At 33.6% G+C, this 15,383-nt stretch overlaps 1 protein-coding gene and 1 pseudogene across 10 annotated transcripts in view; one reads left to right on the top strand and one right to left on the bottom strand.

Moving 5' to 3' along the window:
• Positions 1-15,383, top strand: part of WAC (WW domain containing adaptor with coiled-coil) — a 77,782-nt gene that overhangs the window by 10,757 nt on the left and 51,642 nt on the right. The window lies entirely within an intron of this gene.
• Positions 5,272-13,963, bottom strand: LOC111745253 (annotated as a pseudogene).

Raw genomic sequence — 15,383 nt, 5'->3', positions numbered from 1 at the left:
TTATAAAACATTTAGCTAAGTGCCTGGACTGTGACACAGTGAATTAAGTTTACCCTTATTTCTGTGACTAATGATCTCAAGCTACTGCTTCCTTTTTCCTTAGAGTTAGGAAGGAAAATACTGGGAGTCTGGCAAGTGAGAGTTCCATAAAGGAGGCTGAAGGGCCAATTTGTGAAGAATAATTTTGCATACTCTTCCAGCTTCATAAAAGTGTGTGTTGGTTGATCATGAAAACATTCATTGTAGCAGGGAAAAGCTAGGGAAGCTGGACACAGTATGATAGGCTGTTAGAAGTAGTATTCTCTACTGCCTGCACTCTTCTGTGTGGCAATTTGGTCAGGTTTCTGTTCCTGCTGCCCATTGGCTGCTTATCGGAGTTTTAAAACATTTGTCTTTAATATTGTATGCATAGTCTCATTTATTATGGTACCTTTAAGTTACAAAGACTATGAAGGGTTAAATACTTTCTTAATCTGTAAACTAACTTTAATTTTATATTTTTTGTGGAATTATGCTAGTTCCTTTTTTATATAATTAGTAAATGTCAGTGTTGATTATTTTGGACAAGTACTTAAGTCCTCAAAATCTCCCCTTTAATTTGATTTGGGCCACTTTTATTTATTATACCTTTGACAGTGAACACGTGAGTCCTTGATACTGACTCTTGTAATTTAGGGATGTTCTTGATTGTTCAGAACAGATTTCAGAATATAGCACTCATTTTAGTATTTAAATGTTAAACTTATTTTTGGTGCAGACAGGGAATTTAAAAAGTTGTTTTATTTATTAGTTGATTTTCATTTTCATTGTATAGTGCATGGAAAGATTTAAGTCTGGTCAGTCTAGACCAGGAGAACTCTACTGGAGGCTGCTATTCTAGCTGTTTAACTTGACTTTGTCAGCACCATGTTATTAGCACAGCTAGGGGATTATATACTATTCACTACTTTTTTCCTCCTTATGTCCATTCAGGCTTTGAAAGTGTCCTTTCTTGTGCTGATTTGGGGCACAATAGCTAAGATTTAGTTACATAAGGTCATATGTTATTAGAACTCTGAAGTATTCTAGATTTGAGGTGATTGGGATTTGTATTGAGATGGTGTAAGTAGTGTTTAAAGAGGATTTCCTTTGATGTGAATATTTTGAGGGAAAGGTAGATTCTGGTGTCAAAATGGCTAGAAATGCTGAGGAAGATCTCAAGCTTGAACCTAAAGTACTGGGAGACTCCAAGAGAAATGGTGGAAAGGGGGCCTGGATAGTTCAATTTTGGACATGTCTGTCATTGGGTGACTGTTTTATTGCTGTTTTCATCTTGTGTGGTATTTTGCTGTATGAGGAACAGATCAAAATTTTACTAATGTGGAAATTTCTGAATGTAATGTAGAATGGTTTGAAATAAGAACTGTCTTAAACTTTCTGCTTTAAACAGAAAAGTTTACTTAATTTTTATAAATAAGAACAATAGGAATTTATCCAAAGAGAAAACATTTTTATGACAATGAAAGCAGGTTCAAGGTAGTGAAATGTAGTTCCTGCTAATTGCATGTTGCTTTATTAAAATTAGAAGGGCAACATTTATGAAAGGTGGAATGCATTTCTGCTGCAGCCCTTCCCTGTAGCTATATGTTGAGTTAAATCATATAAAATTGCTGTTTTTTTTGTAGATAAAGTCGATTTCATGTATTTCAATCTAGATTTATAGCCTATTCTGCTTCTCGTTAGGGCAAGTCCTTGTTTTTCAGTAATGTCTAGGATACAATTAAATGTGTTTTGTCACCTGGATAATTTTTTTTAACTTAATTATATTGCCAGAGACGGATATTCAGATGTTCATTGTGTTGATAATGGACATCTTTGTTCCTGATTTTAACGGGCATACCTCTAGAGTTTTACTTTCAGAATGCTTCCTTTAGTTTTCTGTTAGATACTTGACCAAGTTAAGGTACTTTGCTTCTCTTCCTAGTTTGCCAACAGTATGCAGAACAGAATTTGAATCTCGAAGTTTTTCAGCAATTGTTGAGAGGTGATCATACAGGTTTTTCTTCAGTGTATTGATGTAATAAATTATAATGTTTCTTAATGTTGAAATATTTTTAACATTGAAAAAAACCTATTCTTGGTCATAGTATTGTGGTTTTTATGTGCTGATATTTTTATTTTATGTCTATAAATGAGAAGCACTATTTAGAATGTGTTAGAAAGATTTCTTTTCCTGTGCTCTGAAACAGCTTAATAGGAATTGCCAATTTCTGAAATCTGTGGTTACATTCTGCCGTAAAACTCTCTGGTCTTGTTGCCTTATTGTGAGATAGAACTCTGGTTCTTTTCTCATTTTTCCTATGGTTATTGATTTCTTTTCCCTACCTCCTTTAATATTTTATTAGAAAAGTTATTGATATAAAGTTTAAATTTATAAATCTGTTACATATTGACTCTTGTATTAACATTGTATCCTCTTCCACTTTTTAAGAATCAGACATAACCAAAGACTCATTCCTTGCATTTGGTATTTTTAAAGAAGCTAACAAGAAACCAACTCTTGTTTTCTATTTAATTTAGTTTTTATTGGGTTATTCTTTGGCCCTAATTTCTTCAGTCGAATACTTAGTTTATTTTGATTCTTCGTTTTTTACTGAAAACATTTAAACATAAATTTTCTAAACTTTGGTGCTTTGATCATATTGCATAGGTTTTGATGCAGTTATGTGGAGTGATTTCATTTTTACTTAAGTCTAGACATGATTTTTTTTTTCTTTTTTAGCCCAGGAGTATTTAGAAGTACATTTTAAAATTTCTAATTGAATTTTTTAAGTCAGGATTTTTAAAATTATTATTATTTGGTTTTCTGTTAAATTCTAATTTTATTGGCCTTTTGGAATGAAGACATTTTTTCCTTAATCAGAATACTTTTATTACTATAAATATTTTTTGGATATTTGAAAATAATGTATTTTATTCTTTGGTATAGAGAACTTTGTCAGATTATGTTGTTATGTATTACATACTTAATTAATTTTTATTTGTCTTAATTTTTATTTGATCTGTTTTTTATCAGGTGAGAAAGTTTTCCAATATGGTAATTGATTTCACTTCTCATTTTTAAAAGCACTTTTTGCTTTGTGTTCTGTATGTTTTCATAATGAGTCATAACATTTTTAATGAGTGATTATCTGAAGCTTTGCATGCTCAGATCAGATATGTCTTCATTTTGTCCTCATGTATGAAGAATGAGCTTTTGATTAGATTAAAATACCACCCCCCCACTTGAATCTTTAAAAAAATTTATTTCTGGAGATAATTTAAAAATGATGATTACCATTCATTGTTGTAGATGAGAAGTATGATATCAAACCTAGTTCTTATTTATAAAGGCAGCTTATCAGTTATGCTGTGTTTGTTAACTTTCCCACTCCAAGGTTGAGGGCCTTTAGAATTTTTTTCTTTGTCCTAAGATCTGAAACTTCAGTCTCATTGTAAATGTGCTCTTTTTTCATACTTCTGCTTACTACTGTTTTAGTCTGAAGATAGCCCTTAGAGTTATTCCCTCTCTCTTCCTCTTGCTATCTATCCTACCCCTCTTTTAATTGTGTCTGACTTTTCCCCTTTTGAAACTTAAATTAGATGTCTTTTGGTTCTATTCTACTTCTTCACCTGATAAATAGTAGGTATTCAGATACTTTTTGAGTGAGAACACATTGCACTCTGGGGAGAGTCCCTTGGCATGTACTTCACACTAATTATTTTAAGCTGTGTTCATTTCGTTCGTCTATTAAAAGTTTTATTTTAGACAATCTGCTTTTAATTTTTATTACTTGTAATTTTATGAATCCAATCTGATAGAAATACTCTGAGAATTTAAATTACATTTTCATTTTTTTCTGTGTGAAATATGTTTCCTCAGCAAGTTTTCTGTTTGAGTTTGGTGTATCTCTTCCATGTTATTGGGTTCCTGGAATGTTTGTTGTTTGTAGTTGTCTGCTCATATTTGGGAATGAGAGTCTAGGTTAGCTACTTTCCAACAAAATATTGGTGTGTTTGTAAATGTTCAATATCTGAACGTTTGGTAGTCAGTAGCCATATTTCCAACAAAATATTGGTGTGGTTGTAAATGTTCAATATCTGAACATTTGATAGTCAGTAGCCACATTTGCCTGTTGAACATTTGAAATATGGCTAGTGCAACTAAGAAACTCGTTTTAATCTTATTTAAATTTAGCCCATTGCAATTATGCCACTTCTCACTATTGAAATTTCTTTTTGCAATTGTTAATAATCTCTTGGTTACTAAGTCCACCGAAAACCTTTCAGTCCTTTAGTCCTTTCAAGTGATTCTCCATTGTTCATAGTTTTTTTATTTTTCATGATTTTGGTTATCTTTTCTGTGCTAGTGTTTTAATTCCATTCTTGAGCTCTTGAGCTGAGAAGTTAGTATTTTCTGATGTGTTCCGTCCTTGTTGCTTCTCATTCTTTAAACGCTGTCCTTTTACTTTCAGGCCTACATATCTTTTTGCTTATTAGGAATGCTTCATATGGTGGTTCTATAGATACGGTCCTAAAATCTATTCCTAACTTGAGTATTCTCTGTCCTGGTTAATGGTGGGGAAGTCATCTTTGATTGATTTTCCTTTCCTTCTGTGTTTAGGAGGAATTCTAGACCTCATTGCTCTTTTCCTAACCATTGCAGTATTCTCTTAATAGATCTTTTGTCTCCTCCTTTATACATTGCTGAGTTTTAGGCTATAAATTTAAACACTCCTTTCATTAACTCCTAAAGCCTGACTCAGAATACAGAAACATCTTAGAGAAAATGATACTAGTTTAGGTATATTCAAGGTAATATTTGTATAATTAATAACTCACAGCAATGAGAAACTTGCTTTTGAGTATGTTGTACATTAACTTTGAGTCAAGGATTCCCCATTGTTGTAAAATAATTTCAGTTTAGTGCTGTGATACTTATGCGAATAGATGTAAACTCTATTATTAGATGAACTTTATAAAGGTTAGAATGCTTTCTAATTATGTGTTGTTAACACAAATGTCAACAAACAGCCCAACAGGTGCAGAATCAAAGTAACAAGTATAATTATCAATATAGTTGTCTTAATAGACTAAAGTATCATCAGACTTAAAAAAATAAGGTCGTTTTTATTATTGTCCTTTGACTTTTCCCTATAAATATAGTAGCAAATTCTGATCATTTATTATTTAATCTCTGTGAACAGATTTGCTGATACTGGATACTATATATTCATGCACATAATCATTATCATCATCTGATTATTATTAGTGGAAACTCATCAAAGCCTTTAAGGCTATTAATGGTTTCATGCAACTTAAAAATCTAATTTTGGAAGTAACTGGCTAATGAATTTTTCCTTCCATTGGTAAACCAGTGTTACTATCAATGTTAAATAAGGTGTTCACCATGATTATATTTTATTTAAGAGCTGGAATATAGGCTTTAAAATATCTGAAACATCATCAAATATCGTGATAATGCTAGCATAACAGCTTATGTGTGACATTAAAATATTGGCCAGTCATAGGACATTTTTCTGAACTAAAATTTTCTGGAGGCTAACATAAATTTATAATCTTAACATGGTGTATTATAGTCGTCTTTCATACAGTTCACAGATCTTACTGCCTTTCCATGAATAATCCTGAAGTTCTGAGTGTTTTAGGCGTTGCTCATATTTTTTTGAAAATCTGAGTGCATTTTCATTGTCATTACATTTTGAGCCAAAGAAAGGGCATCTGAAGTTTTCTTTAATTCAGTTTTCAGTTTTTCCTGGCCTACCAAGTTTTTATTTTCTGCTTCTAAAATATCTTCCTCTTCCTTGTTAAACTTTTCAAGAGCCATTTTAGTTTTTCATTCTCTTTCATGGAGTTTTTGGCAGCTCTGTTAAATTTAAGTTTTGTTTGACAGTTCTTTTGCCAGCCAATTAATAAGGGTAACCAGATGTCTCAGTACTAGCCAAAAAAATAAAAATCCAGAAATGTAAAGATCTCTTTGTGACGTAAAAAGTTTCATCTGTGTACGTTCATGGGCACCAGATCTGCTGGGTCAGCTCTTTTCAGTGGCAGGAATAGAAGAATATTTCCTTAACTTTTCTCAATAGTATCTAGAAAAAGAACAATTGATGAGACTAGAATAGTAAGAAAAGCCTTTTTCCAGGAAGCTGCAAGTCGCAATTTTATCCAGTATGTTAAATGAAATATTTTCTACCATCTCTGAGGAGGAATAAAAGGTAAATAGAAGACTTAAATGAGCCTTGTTTCAGCATAAAGAAAGGTTCTGACTGCTGCCTTTTGGGGTATCATTTTTTTTTCTCTTCACACCCACCCATTCTTTGGCCTGCCTGGCTCCCAGTATCACAGCACTGAACTGAAATTATTTTACAACAATGGGGAATCCTTGACTCAAAGTTAATGTACAGCATACTCAAAAGCAAATTTCTAGATGTGCAAGAAGTCAGACATAGTGGGGAGAGCAGCGGGAAGAGGGGCTGGGCATGGGGCAGGTCTTCATTATGTTTTATTGACAACATAATTGTCCAGATACGAGTTTCCCTCCTCACTTTCTCATAGTTATCTGGGAAATCTTCCTATCTTGATATACAGAGGACACTGAAATGAAAACACTCTTATGTTCATGCTGGAAAGCGAGTATCTTAGAATAGATTTCTGCTTGTAAATATAGCTTGAAGATTTGAATAATTTAAAATTTCTGAATCACCATTGCTGAGTCCAGACGTCTCTCTTTTCTCAACCATTTTCTCCTCTCCCTGTACTACAGTCGTGTAAAACCTCTTACCCAGTCCTAGAACATCAAATGCTGTTGTCTTTTTATATGTTTTCTCAGCCCAAACTGTTCTCTCTCCACTCCAACCCTATCTTTTTTTCTTGGAAGACCTCCTTATCCGTCAAGATCCCGGTTCTTTATTGTGCGAAGGTTTCCTTAGACCTATCTCTGTTAGAACTCTTTTATAGCGAATTATCATTATTTACATATGTGGTTTGCCTGCTCTACTGTGAACTCCTGGAAGGTAGAGACTTTGTTTAAATTTTTATTGTATCAGGGCCTGGCATATAAATGTAGGCATTCAGTAATATTAAATTAATATCTTCTGTGCCCTTTGACATATCTAGTACATGCCAGAAACAGGTAAGTGGTAGTAGCCTTCAGAGAATTAATTGGTTTCAATTGAAAGTTAATTTTCAGGTGCAGTTAAAAGTAAAATAATTTAGTATTCTAGAATTTTCAAAATGATTGGATTGAAGTTTATTTTGTACTATTTATGAAAGAGGCAAATAGTTTATTCAGACCTTCAGGGAGTTACATAAACTTTAGTCATAAACTTTAAAAATAATTATACATATAGTTGGTATGTTAATTCCAACATACTACCAATCCCTTAAGTGGCCTTGAGTGTTAGGCTAGTGTTAGTTGTCTTACTATAATCCTGCAGAATATTATATATAATTTGATAACATGACTTTTAAAATTCTACAGCCTTTTTTAAACTGATTTTGACTGCTCCTTTTCTAAATCATTTCTGAAATTCTCTTAAATCTGTACCCTACTCATTAATGAGATTTTATAGTTTTACTTTCTGTAGTATATTAAACAGAATAATCAGTTGGATTTGGGGGTTTAGTTTTTTTTCCTTTTTGGTCTGTTTTCCAAGTATAACTCTATTTGAATAGTCAATAAGGTTTTTCAGGCTTATTGAAATCAAGAATTTCTCTAGAAATTCTTACATGTGGTACTCCATTTCCTTTTGAGAATTGCTGCTCTAATTATTTTTAATTAATGATTCATTGTGTTGTGATTTTATCCCTAAAAGTGACTAAAATGTTAACTGAAGATCATTTTGTATCAGGGAAAAGAAAGTGCAATAACATGGCATACTTCATAGCTCTTGAACTTGTGCATTTCGATGGTAAAACTATGACTTAAAAGTAAACTCATAAAATAGAAACTATTTCAACCCAGCAACAGCCTAGTTGAAGCCTTTTGGGGTTGAATTCACATCTTGTTGAATACGCAAGAGCTACAGCAACAGGTCATTTTTACTTTCTCTTCAATCCCATTTTGTTTTTGGTGTGAAACAATATTAACCAACTTTCATTCTACCATATTTACCAGTATTTTCATTGAATTATTAGTTTTAATAGTCGAACACATCTTCAGTGATTAAAATATTAGCTTAAGCTACTTGAATGAATATGTTATAGGCTCTGAAATGGTTTCTCAAAGAGGAATAATAAATGTTTTGAGAATTAACATCATTGGAGACTTCATAAGGTGAATGCTTTGAAAGTTCCTATCAGCTTTTTGTATGAGTATTCTAATGTTTATTTTTTAAAATTATTATATTTGTCACTTTTCTAAATTTTTATCAGTGTGTATTCTTCAAGGTTTGTATGATTTTTAGAAAGCTATCTTCAGGCTTTTTTTAAAAAAGCATCAATACATTTTTGTAGACGTTGGAATGACATATCATATGATGGTTTTCTCTTTTTCTAGGTTCAGAATTGATCAAATTAATTAGAGAAAGGCTTATTGGTTAGAACGGCACTTAAGTTTTGGTTATTAGCCCTGTCTCTTTATGAGTGTGTTACGTGACTTGAGTCAGTTCCGACTCTTGGCAACCCTGTGAGTGATGTCCACAATGTCCTGTTCTCAAAGCCCTACTTAGTACCTGTAGACTTACGCTGATGGCTTTTATAGAGTCAATCCTGTGCCTATTTGGTCTTCCTTTTTTCCTACTGCCTTCTGTTTTCCCCAACATTAATATCTTTTCCAAAGAACCCTTCCTTCCATGATGTGCCTAAAGTAGGATAATTTCAATTTTGTGACTTTGGTTTCCAGTGATATTTTAGGCTTAATTTGTTTTAGGACTCAACTTATTTGTCATGGTATTCATAGAACTCTCCAACACCATATTTGAAATGAATCAATTTTTTTTTCCTATCAGCCTTCTTCACAGTCCAGCTTTTGTGTCCCTACATAGTAATTGGAAATCCAAGGGTGTGGATAATATTAACCTTTGTCTCTAATGACGCATCTTTGCTGTTAGTGATCTTTCATAATTTTTCCATTGCTGTCTTTCTGAGTCTCAGCCTTCTCTTTATTTCTTGGCTGCAGTCTCCATTTGAATTGATGACTTAATAACCAAGGTAAGCAAAAATCTTTTGTCAATGTTAAAGTTGTATATTTCTTCTGTGGTCATGATTTTTGTCTTCCTGATGTTCAAATGCAGTCCTGCTTTGGCACTTCTTTTAATTTAATCAGGAGCTGTTTCACATCATTGTTACTTTCTAACGGTAAGATGGTTTTACCTGAAAATCTTAAGTTACTGCTGTTCCAGTTCTACCAATTTTCATTCCTCCTTCCTCTCAGTCTAGCCTGGTTTTCCTATGATATGTTTTGCATACAGAATAAACAAAGAGAGAAAAAATGAATCATCATCTGATGTCTTTGCCTATTATTGGAAACCATTCTGTCTCTCCAAATTCTGTCGTGACAGTGGTTTTCTATCCACAATACAGGTTACACATCAGGAAAGTTAAATGCTGAGGCACATCCATTTCTTTCAGAGAAACCCATAGCTTTTTATGATTCATGCAAAAGCTTTACTGTAGTCTATAAGAATTGACTAACATGAAATTTTTTGGAGCACTCTAGTATCTCTCTGTAATCCTTTCAATGTTGAGATTGGTATTAATGGAGAAGGGCAGGGAAGCACATAGAGATCGTCTATTTTGTTTTGTGTTGTGTTATTTTAGAAGACCTTTATTGGTTGATGTCTAGGTTTTTAATATACATGTTAAAGCATCATATTAAGAAACTACTACCAAATAAAATTTAAAACCTAGAAAAAAATGTTGAATCATAGAGCCAGAACTCTTTGAATATTGACTGTATTCTAATTGTAAGAAAGTTCCTGTTTGAATGTGGATATATGTATCTTTTAGGATGTATCCTGCTAGAGATAGATCCCTGTTAATTTGATAACAAGAATTAAGTTGAGAAAATGTAAAGTGGAAAGAGCACCAGTCTTGCAATCTGAATATTGTAGTTTTTATTTTGCTGGTTATAAGATTTTTGACTATTGGCAGGTCATATAACTTACTGGCTGCTGCTTTTATTTTTTTCTTCTCTCTTTAACAAGGTTTAATTGATAATTTCCAAGTTCCTTTCAAAATAAATGGCTTGAGACATGTGCAGGAAAACCTTCTGATTTTTGTGCTTTAATTTATGCTTTCATACATTTTCTGTGTGTCCTGCCATTGCATAGCAACCCAAATTCTCCATGCCAGAAGTATAGTATGTGTAACTTTTGTGTGGGGACCTTTGGAATATTTCCAACCAATGTTCACTTACCATTTTTTCATTGTTATGTAGAGAAGAGTAGAACATCACGGTAGTTTTCTCTGCATTTATGAATTTAAATTGAGAAATAAGATTGAAAATTTTCAAGATAACAAGCAGAAATCCTAAAGTTTTTACTATATGTACCTTGTCAAAACAGCTTCTGATTTATTGTCGTAAGTTGCCCACCAAATATATTATTCATTTTTTGCTTTAAGACAGCAAATATTCATTTTGACTCAAAATACTGAATGTTAAACATCTTTAAATTAATCTGTTGGTCAAATAAATAATCTGGTGGGTTTACTTTAAATATATGAAAGAGATACTGATTTTACATTCCAGAAATTCTTATATATTCTTTGTATTTTAAATATATACAGCCATTTCTGGTTTTTACTTAATAGATAGAGATGAGGTACTTAAGGTATTATAAAACAGGCATTATGCAATTATATAGTGACATTGAAGATTGAGGGAAGAGTTGTTACTGGTTTTAAGCTTAAAGTATATAATATACTGTAAATATTAATACTTGAATTGGTCAATTTATTTTTGGTGAAATTGTATTTTCAAAACATAGAAATCTTGCATGAATAAATACTTGTATTCATAATGTGTAGGTTTTTATAGCTGTGTAATAAGCACTGAGGTTGCGGTGAAACATGCTTGTTATTTACTTACTGGTTGTTTGAGCTTAGATTTTCCTTGCATCTTGGTTTCTTTACTTTGCTTAGCTCTTAACTTTCTTAATGCTATTATCCTCCCTTATCTCAACATGAGTCGCTTACATCTTGCCCTGAAGTAGCTTTTGAATCTTCATTTTTCCTAGCTCAGACCATTATCTTTTGCCTGAATTACTGCCACTTCTTTCCCCTGGTTTATTCCCCATACCAGAATTACCTTTTTAGAAAAGTACATTTGCTCATCCTTTCCATAAAAATCTTTGTCTTCTAACTGCCCTCAAGATAAAAAGGTTTCAGTGAACAGTTTGCTACATCTCTTTGTATTTTTGTAGCGCTCCTGCACGCTTCAGTTCTTGAAGATAATAGGAGTTGTGTCATACATGGGAACTTCACCTGTGCTGTTTCCTTCTCCAGCCCCTTTTGCCTAGTAAATTCCTTTCTATTTTTCAAGCTTCAACTTAGAAGTTACTTCTTCTAACTTCCCAATTCCCATTGTAGGTTAAGTTAGCACATCTGTTATCACATATAACCCTGTATGGTAATATATCGTAGTGTTCAAAACTAAGCTTCTCATTTTCCCCCTCTCAAGCCTGCTTTTCCCGCAGTCTTTTGCATTTTTTTAAATAGAAACTGTAGTCTCCAAGTTGCTCAGGCTGATAATCTCGAGCCTCCTAATGGGTCTCTGTTTTCTTACTTTTCAACTCTTCTGTTTATTCTCAATATGGCAATCATATCAAGTCACTCCATTGCTCAAAACCCTCTCGGATTTTCTTACAAAGACCCATAGGCCCTGTATGATTTGTTACTCTCTCCATTGTTAACTTTATAACCATGTGTCTCTAGAGTCTACTCTTGCTGAGAATTAGCCACACTACCTTCCTTGTAGTTCCTTGAGCATTTCAGGCACATTCCTGCCTCACAGTCTCTGTCTTTGCTTTTCCTTTTTACTGGATAGCGCACATATTTTCTATTAGGTAGTTTGAAAACGATATATAAAATGGGTGATTAAGAGTAATTCCTAGAGAGTAATAACACTGAATGAATTGAAATGGAATAATCAAAAGGATTACAGTGATATTTGTGGTATGCACTGTGGTTCTTACTCAGGGCAGCAACAGATTGTTCAGATACTTGGTTTCTCATAAATCTTTTCTCCTGTCAGAGGACTTGATATCTAATCTTAAGAATAAATCTGGTTATTATTTAGAATCTATGGAGAGGTGGGGTTTTGGCATTATTTTTTGACAAAAAGTGAAGCTATACTGTAAAATATACTGCCAGTAATGTTAAGTCTTCCCAGTTTTTCAGTATTCTTTAGAACATACTTCAGTGTATTAAAGAGAAATCAATATTTATTATATTTTAGAGAAACGTTCCGGCGTTTTTCATAATCAGAAACACGTACCATTGTTTCTCAAAGTGTGATTCATGCACCACTTGCCCCAGAATCTCTTGGGGTGTTTAAAAATGCCACTGTGTCCCACTCAAGAGCAACTGAATCAGAACCTCTGGATAATAATACCTGGATGTCTGCATATTTAACTTCCCAAAAGTTATGTTGATGCACATAAAAGTTTGACAACCACTGCTTTGTGCTCTATGAAGGAGTTACAGTGGAGTGGAGGAACTAAGAATCCCATGACATGATTAGTGGCAGAAAGTCTGGGATAAACTTTAAAACTTAAAAATGTATATATTTAAAACTTTAAAAAACTGAATTAAAACTTCGATGCTAAGAGAATCCAGGCCCTTTAAATATACAGAAGTACCCTTCAGTTTTTTTTCTGGGAGGTAGTATGATATATTTGGGGACTGAATAGGATCCTTTTGGAGTTGTCAGTACTCAAGCACCTAATTCTTAGTGACATTTTGTCACTTGAGGATTACACTAGAGAACATTGGGAATATCCTTCGGTACAAACCACAGAAACATACATACAATATTGTAAAGATTTTTACAGCCCCTGCTTTCTAGGGAAATACCTCTCTTAGTACTTTGGTTGCATCAGAAAATTTCATGTCTTATAGTAATTGTGAACTGTTTTACATTAGCACTTTTTAGCCTGGATATGAATGGGTTATTTTGCATTGTGGATAGCTCTGTTTTTCTTCCCTGCTAAGGAGAACTTTGCCACTTTAATTGATTTAATGTATATCAGTTTTAAAATATAGTCCTAAATATTTGGGACTAGTAGTTGCATACTTTGGTTACACTTCTGAAAAGGCTGATAAGTCAAGATTATTTAACTTGAAACAGTCTTTTTCTAATAAAAATGGGTATTATACCCTGAGGTGTTTAGAAATTAACTTGAGTACTAGTATAATCGACTAATAAACTTTCAGGCATAATTCAGTGCATTTTCAGTGCCAGTAAAAATTGCATATTGAGGCAGTATACCAACAGTATTATAAAACTGTATTAATGTCACAGTATTATAATCACCTATGTAAAGGATATGAGATTTAGCAAGCAGCTCAGTCCTTGGAGTTAAAAATTTACCTCTGGAATTATCTTTCTTCATTTATTTCCTGTTGCCACATTACTTTTTTCTCTACTGCTATGTGCAGCAGTCTCCTCTTACACATGTAAATTATAAAAAGTTTTATGTAAGCAAACCAACCCGTGTTAAGTTCAGAATTTTCCATTCTTCATCTTGGTCCTCATTATTGTACTTCACTGTATCAAAGACTACAACTGTTGATATTAATGAAAGCCAGTAAAATAATACTGAGTTTGCTTCAGAATTAATAAAATGTGATGCACCCAATATGTTCAGGGAATGCCAAGGTGGGACTGTCCTGGGGCATAAAGACACATTGCAAAGAGTAGAACATAAATTTTATACACTGTAGACTTTTTGGTTGGTAAAGTTGGTAGACACCTAGAAATGAATGGTTGAAGGATTGACCAAGCAGTGAAAGGTTAGAAAATATCAGAAAATCATAGAATGAAGAATATGTAGTAGAGCATTGGTACAAACCAACCAATTTGAATTTGTTGATACAATGGATAGAATGGGTAAGGTAAGACTACATTAGGGGGAGAGATTGAAATAGCATATACAAATACATTGAGTGCCCGTTGTATGCTAGGCACTCTGGACATTGCAGACAATAAGATAGTTAAATCTGCCTTTAGAAACTGATGCTGTCTTGGGAGAGATAGATATTAAACTAATAATATATGAGTTAGAGGAAAGTGCTGCCTCATAGGAAAATAGAGTTGAATAAGGGAAATAAGATAATCCTAGGAAGTATGGGTTGCTATATAGAAGTATAGGGGTTGCTATATAGAAATGAGGAAGGCAGGCATACAAATATGGGATAAAGGAAGTATATATTCCAGGCAGAAAACAGTAAATGTTAAGGCCTTCTGGTCAGAGTGTGCTTGATTTGTTTGAACAAGATAGCACCAGAGTAGCACCAGTGTTTTTAGAGTGGGGAAGTGATCAAAGATTATCTTAGAGATAGCAAGGGGGCCAGATCATGAAGAGCCTTGTAGACTTTGAAAAGGATTTAGGCTTTTCCTCTGAGTAAGGTGAAAAGCCATTGGAGGATATGGAATGACTTAATCTCTTTGAATAAGAAAAGCTGGAGATCACTTAGGATAATGTTGCATTAGTCAGAGGTGGCTTGGATTAGGATAAAAACAATAGAAGTGGTATATTCTGGAAGTAGTTTGAAAGAATCAGCTGATAAAGTTAAGAATGACTCCAAGATTTTTAGCCTAAGCTTGTGTAAGTTGAAATCGTCATGTATTAAGATGAAGACTGTAGAATCAGAGGTTTGGGGCATGAGGAATATCAGGAGTTTTGGTTGTTTTACATCTGAGAATCCTGTTTAGGATACAGATTGGAGAGCTGGTGTAGGCAGAGGGCTACGAGTCTGGAATTTAAGGGAGAGATGGGGCTGGAGTCAGTCATCAGCACGTAGAGTGAATTTTAAACCATGAGACCAGATTTTATCCAGACTCCATAGAAAATGAGTCAAGACCAGGGGTCTGCAGACTTCCTCCAAAGGGCTAGATTAGTAAATATTTTCATCTTTGCAGCCATAAGGTTTTTTGCAAATGCTCAACTCTACCAGTGTAGTGCAGATGCAGCCATAGGCATTGTGTAAAGAAATGGTTGTGGTCGGATTTCACCAGCAGGAAGTTTGCCCACCCCTGCTGTAGACAGAGAAAGGGATAGCTTCAGATTGATCTGTGATGTTTAGAAATCAGGAACTTGAGGAAGTACTAGCAAGGGAGAGTGAGGAGCATCCAGTAGACTAGAAGAGAACCTAAGGAGTATCTCTCCTGGAACCCAAGTCAG

The sequence above is a fragment of the Pteropus vampyrus genome, unplaced genomic scaffold (assembly GCF_000151845.1).
Source record: "Pteropus vampyrus isolate Shadow unplaced genomic scaffold, Pvam_2.0 Scaffold150, whole genome shotgun sequence".
In the NCBI taxonomy this organism is placed as follows: Eukaryota; Metazoa; Chordata; class Mammalia; order Chiroptera; family Pteropodidae; genus Pteropus; species Pteropus vampyrus.
The sequence above is the reverse complement of the archived record's forward strand: the minus strand, read 5'-3'. Positions and strand labels throughout refer to the sequence as shown.